This window comes from Lonchura striata, chromosome 2 (assembly GCF_050655825.1).
Source record: "Lonchura striata isolate lonStrDom1 chromosome 2, ASM5065582v1, whole genome shotgun sequence".
Lineage (NCBI taxonomy): Eukaryota > Metazoa > Chordata > Aves > Passeriformes > Estrildidae > Lonchura > Lonchura striata.
Window position 1 is genome coordinate 13,297,382 of NC_140704.1, and position 6,806 is coordinate 13,304,187.

The following is a 6,806-nucleotide window of genomic DNA, read 5'->3' on the forward strand; positions in this document are numbered from 1 at the left end:
CTTTTTCAAGCTTTTCCGCTCCTCCTGCCCTGGTTATTCCAGCTGCTGTATCTTTAGGAAGTTCCATAAACTGAACTACATTCATGCTCCAGTCATTACCTGTTAAAGAAGTGAGATATGTAGACAAGAAAACAAGTCATTCAACAAGTTGTTCTGATAAAGTGTTTGCCAAAACTGGGAGGTGCTTTACATTTTACATTTACATATTTGTTACCTTTTTTGAAAGCTGATGGTGTCTTTGAGCCTTTACAAAAGACACTCCCATTAAGTATCCTTTTAAAAGGAGTGTTATTTTAGGAATGTGCACACCTGCCTCTCATATCTGTTGTCTACACTTCTGGAAGCACCTGCCTTTCCTGGGATGCATACTGAAGTGTAAAAGTTTAATGTTTTAAATTCGTAGCTCACGTACTATGGTGGAACAGTGAGTTGAGATTTGTTAGATCAATCTCTTCTTAACAGATTAAACTAACATCTTAACTTTTGTATATCAAATATGGTCCTCTTTCAAGAGAAAAGGTATTGTTCTTCTGTCAGGAGTAAGCTAATTTATTTGAGCAGAAGGCTGTTGAATTAACAGAAGAATGCTTTGGCAATTGTTGAACTTTTTACCTGTCTGCCCAGTGGCTCAGAACATCATTCCTTTAAGAGGAGCTAAATGAATAGGGTTAATCTGTAGGGAACTTGGTTTCTTTTGAGTTTGGGAAAACTTTGATCTTTTCTCTTCACCAAACGTGATGTATAGTCTGAAGTTTCTTTCCCTGCTGCCTGGTTCCTCTTGTTGCAGACCAATTGGCCACCATGGAGCCTTAAAGTTCTTCAATTAAAGGGACATGGGACTTTTTTTTTTTTTTATTTTAAGAGGAAGACTTGTAACAGTTAGTGAACACCAGAGGGAAAAGGGAGAACAGCCTTTTAAACAGCTTTTCCCTGCATTGTTAGCCAGACTGCAGGCAGCAAGGCATGGCTTGGAGCATTATAGAAAAGAGCTATGAATGCCCTACAGGTGGTCTGCTCACATAATCTCCCCAATTTAAAACATTTTCCTTTACAGGACAATTGCATTACAAAACTCCCTTCTCTTTTGGTCGTAATTGAACCAAAGAACAACTACAAGATTTTCTTTAAAACTGAGTGTCCAGAACAAAAATTAAAATCTATTAACTAGCATTCTAATCTGTTTTTTAAATGAGAGCACTCAGAAAACCAGGAGTAAAAACTGCATTAGACATTATTCCAGATATTTTTGCATCTTCTGCTTATATTCTGTCAAATTAGCAATCATTTAAAAGCAATTGGTTAGGTTGTGTGCTAGCAGTGAAAAGATAGCCCCAGGTCCCTTATTAACCTGCCAATCATGATAAGAGATGGGCAGCTACCCTACTAATGACACAGATATCAGTCATGATTTGTGGGAAAAACCTTGTTTCATTGAGCACTGACTTGATTATTGGTGTCCCTTTCAAAAATCTCCTGACTTAATAGATCCCACATCTACAAAGTTGCCAGGAACATGAAAAGGAGTAATTTAAAATGCTCCTAACTCTTTGATGGGAAAAATAATTTTAACTTCTTAAATGCAAAGGAAATTCCACTGGGATTTACACCTGGTACCTATTTATACCCCAACTGACCAGCATCTGAATATTGGCATAGCTGTAAGTTGAAAAGGCCATCCTATTTTTCTATACTGCTGGAAATATTTTTCCACGTTTGTTATTAAATCAGTGTGGTATTTTTCTCAGCTGTCAGGTCTTCCTGATGGGGAAGACTCACACAGTACAATCAGTTCTGCAGATAAAAATCTGAGTTTCTTCCCCTCCACCAGGTTCTAGCAAGGAAGACAGAGGAGAGGTAGTCACAACTCTTTTCTGAGAATTTGTTTAGATATATCTCTTGCTGGTGCAGGTTGCTAGCAATGAGATAAAAGCATGTCTAGTAAAAGAAAGAAGTAGCCCTTTGGCTTAACCTCCTCCAGAATGAGCCTAGAGGTGCTACAGTTGAACTAAAAAAAAGGAGTCTCAGAGCTAGCCAGGTAAACAAGATGCCTGCTTTGGAAGTGACTGAGTAATAATGCAAAGGTTAAACAAATGAAAATGAGGCAAAATTAAAATCACTAGAAACACAAACCTGAGGAAATGGAGATAAAGAAGCTAACTTAGAAGTGCAGACTTTTGTGAATCAGCATAAAATTTGTAGATAGGGAAAAACAATCAGAAACACAAACAGCAAGGCATTTAGGTACATGAAAAATAAAAATTCACACCTACAAAGAACTTCACATTATTAGGATGCTCTTTATCAAACTTTAAGGTTAAATTTGCTATGAAGATCCAAAAAGTATTGGTGAGGTGATAGAAATGACGTTAATTTTCAAGATCTGACGACAAACTGCCTTCTCCATAAATTTGCCAGAGAGCTACTGAACACAGCCCAAGGAGACCCATGGCCCAAGCCCTGGCCTGCAGAGCAGGAGTGCCAGCAGCATCCCTGCTGGCATAGGCTCATCCGTGGGCAGGGGCAGCACCCACACACACTGGCTCCAGAGAGCTAAGGGAAAGTTTTACTGTCACTGTTGTGGCCCACAACACAACTTGTATGGCAGCATTTGGGGGGCTGGATAGAGGCAACTGAGAGCCTCCCACAGAAAGGCCAAACTGCTCTGTTCAGGCAAGTGACAAAATTAGCAGAAAAACATGGTTTGGGATTTTTTTTTTCTTCTCTAATAAACAAGATACCTTTGGAGAGCTCTCTTCTTTTTTTTTTTTTTTTTTTCTCCTTTTTTTTTCTTTTTTTTTTTCCAGGACCTCTCCTTAATTTACATGCTCCTGCTTCAGAAAGGAAATCTTAGAGATCTTTCTTCTCCTGCTGCAAAAACTGAAAAACCCTACAGCCTCCCAGAGAGCTGGCCTAGCTTTTGGTGGGCTTCTTAAAAGGAGGCACAGCAGTGCCGGTGTGCTGCAGAGCCTCAGCAGGGACATGGTACATCCCCTGGACCCTGCTGCTCAGCCCCTGGGAGCTAGCTGGAAGTGTGCTCCAAAGTTTTCCCTGTGCAGCAGAAGTGCCTGAAGCTTTATTAATCAATCATTTGGTTGGGAAGGGGCTTTGAGAAAAGAAGGAATTAGGAAATTCTTGTATATTGTAATAATATAAATGTGACCAGGCTTTCTGGGAAGGCTTAGACTGGCACATAAGGAGTGTTTCTCCTTTCTTACACAACATTTAAAGTGTTGGGGTGCTCAAAACTGTCACAGGAGGGGTAGATAAACTGGAGGCAGGGGTGCCTCTGTGCACACACTACCCACAGTGTTTTCACCCCAGCTTCAGAGCCTGGGCTTTTTCCAGGTTCCCTCTGGAGGACGTATCTCTAGACACCAGAAAGTGGCTTGTAGAAGAAAGCAACAGCAGTTTTTTACAAGAGGAAGCCAGTACTGGGAGATAAGGGAAAATGCCCAAATTTAAAAAGGAATCACTAGCTGAGAAAGAAAGACCTTGGGAGAATCCTAGCTCTATTTTGAAATAAAAAATACAATACAAGACCATTTCTTGATCCCGGTGACAGTGCTCAACACACTTATGTCACAAGCACTGCATGCAGTGCAAAGCCAAACCTAGCCTTCACAGTAAGTTAACCCTCTTAAGCAATAAAAATATAACATTTTACATGGGATAGACAGGACACCTAATGTGAGGGAACAGAGAACTAGTGATAATGTACATTGAAAAATGACAAAAGATGCTCCTGGAGTGAAAACTCACCTTGCTGGAGGAAAGCTCGGTGTGGACCAGTCAAACCAGCTTGTGGGATCACAGCCAGTCTCCAAAGTGCCTGTTACAACCTGCCTGTAGCATGCCCTGCTCCTGCACCCCATTCCAGAGCCACACAGCCTGTGTTTCTCCAGGCACACATTCCACTCCCACACACCATGGTCAACAGGGAAGGCAGTGAAGAGCAATCTCTCTCCATTACCCATCCTGGCCATGTTGCCTCTGTTTTTGTCCTGCATACCAAAACTGGATGGTATGGAAAGAATAGCACATCTCTCCCTAGAGTTAAAGAGGCTGGGCAACAAAAGTCACCCTGAAAACAATAGGGTGAGACTAAGAAGAATAAAGAGAACTGAAAATGTCAGCCCAGAGAAAAGCCATTAAACAAGGCAGGTTCCCAGCATGTGGTCATGATGAGTTCTAGGCAGTCTTAAAGAGAACTCAATTAGAAATCTTCAGACAGCTCTATTTATTTTTTATAACTGCCAATCATTACTGTAATCAAGTATATGAGCTTCACTAGTTCAGCAGAAAAGATCACACATAATAAATGCTATGGTGGCATGGAAATAACTAGTGTCTGGTATTAAAATGTGGAGCAACAATCTGAGGTGACTAAGGATAGTCAAATCAGATCAGAAACTAGTACCTAAGGTCAAATGCTGAACCAAGCTTTTTGAAGGCTGAGATAACACTTCTTCACCCCTACCAGTCTCTTATCTGCGATCTCAAATCACTTTACATCCACTTGTGACTTAATAGTCAAATATCTTCTTGTGAGGCAGACATTGCAGTAATAACTCCCAGGGTAATGAAACCTAAATGCGAGCGTAGGAGAAAAACCTGGATCTCCTGACTCTGCTCTGTGTGCTCAGTACAGCTCCATTCCATGAGCATTTTCTCGCACCTCTGTCCCCGCAGCACGCCCGGAGCCCCCCGCCCCGTGCCCGGCTTGGCCAGGCACGCCCCGAACCTGCCGGGCCATGGATGCCGCGGGGCTGAGCGACTCGGCTTGCACGAGAGTGGAGGAAATTATTTATTCCTCCCATTCCCGACGGCAGGCAGGCAGGGAGAAGCAGGCTTAGAGCACTTCTGGAGCTGCAGCGGGCCGGGGATCCGGCGGGCGGAGCGGCGGGAGCGGGAGCGGGATGCGGGATGCGGGATGCGGGATGCGGGATGCGGGAACGGGATGCGGGAGCGCCCGGCGGCCCCAGCGCCGCCATCCCGCAGTGCCCTCCGCTGGGGAGAGCGGGAATTCCAGCGCAATTCCAGCGGAATTCCCCTTCCAGCTCCTGCTCCGCCGGCTTCCCGCTCTGCCCCTCCGCGGAGCTTCTCCTCTCCGCGGAGATGGCAGCCCCCGCTCCCTGCGCTGACCCTGCTGACACCCGCGGGGCAGGGCTCACCACCGCTGCAACAAGCAGAGCAGAATTTACAACTGAGATGCTCTTTCCTAAAATCCAACTTTCCAAGAAAAGAGAAATCTAGTCAGAGAGATGCGGCCACATTCCTGTGGATGCCTAATATATTATAAAGGAGAAAGCTGGGCTATTTCTCTTGAACGCTATCTGACTTCTTTAAGATGTTGTACTAAAAACTTCTTTAATATGTTGACTTCTTTAATATGTTGCATTAAAAAAGAACTGATGGATGTTCCTATCCCATCACTTTTGCCTTACATGTGACTTGTTAAATACTTTCAGGTATGCTTTAAGTGCATTAGAAGTCCTTACCTCCAAACTTCTGTCATTGATAATTATAAGTGACATTCTTCACAAAGAAGTGTTAGTCTCAAATTATTTTTTTTCTGCTTGAATTTTTTCAAAAAATAAACTTACAATCAGAATGTCCCATTTTCACATCTGAAATTAGAAAGAATAGTTTTCACACTACAAAGAGACTTGATTCAAAATGTGTTTGAGACATGATACCTTCATAATTTCTCAGTGGTTGAAATCTAAATGCTCTCTTTCAATGTAAATCAGAAAATTTAGCCATCTGGCTTAGGAAACAAATTACTGGCTTTGGCTTTCTGACCAGATGTAGGAGGGAACAGAATGAAATCTTTTAGGAAAGGAAGGGGAAATGTTTCCTGTGCAGACCGTGCAGCTTTGGGCACTGTGTGTTCTGTACATCGCTGCCATCCGGAGCTGCAGCCACTCTGCCGGGCTGTCTCTCTCCAAACCTGTGGGGTGGAAAGCACATTTATCATCGTGGGGTTTAAACTGATGTTACTTTTTCGCAAAACTCTATCTATTAGAGGGAAGGAATATTTTGCTATAATAAGTTGTAAAACCTTAGTTTTCCAGGACATAGAGTAGGGCATTAGGAATAGCCAGATCAGGAAACCACGGAGACCCACACGGAGCTTCATTGCTGCCATCCTTGAGCTCATTAGTGTACAAGAATTGTGTGTGTTGTTTTTAGCAGCTAAAGAGTTATTTATGGCTTCTATGTTCTCAAGCCAAAGTGAGTGAGGGGTGCAACCAGGGCAAATGCATCAGAGCAATGCAAATCACTGACAAGGCATCATGAATACAAGCTGAGCAGAATTTAAATACAATCCATGAATGAGAGGAAAGATTTGCATGAGGGAAAGAATCATTAGAATCTGATTTAACAAGCAGTACATAAAATGGGCCTTTGCAGCTTAAAATGAAGCAAAGCACATTCACGTTATACATTCTTAATGAAAAAAAAAAGCAAAATCACAAAAAACCTAATTTATTAGTAGAGCTTGGAATAGAAATGGTTTTCACAGAATACCTTTAGATCCTGATTCAGAAACTTGTGCTTGATTGCTTTCTTGAATAGAAGTGGATCATAAGCATGTAGGGTGGCAATGGCTATTTAAGTGCATGCCAAAGTCCCATTGATTTCAGTGAGATTTTTTTAGATACTTAAAGTAAGCATGTGCATAAATGTTTTCCTGAACAAGAGTGCTTTTTTGAATTAGGGTTTAACCCATGAATTTACACAGTCCATTCAAATATAACTCCTTCTGGGAAAATAGAATAGACAAGAATATTTTTTTAAAATGG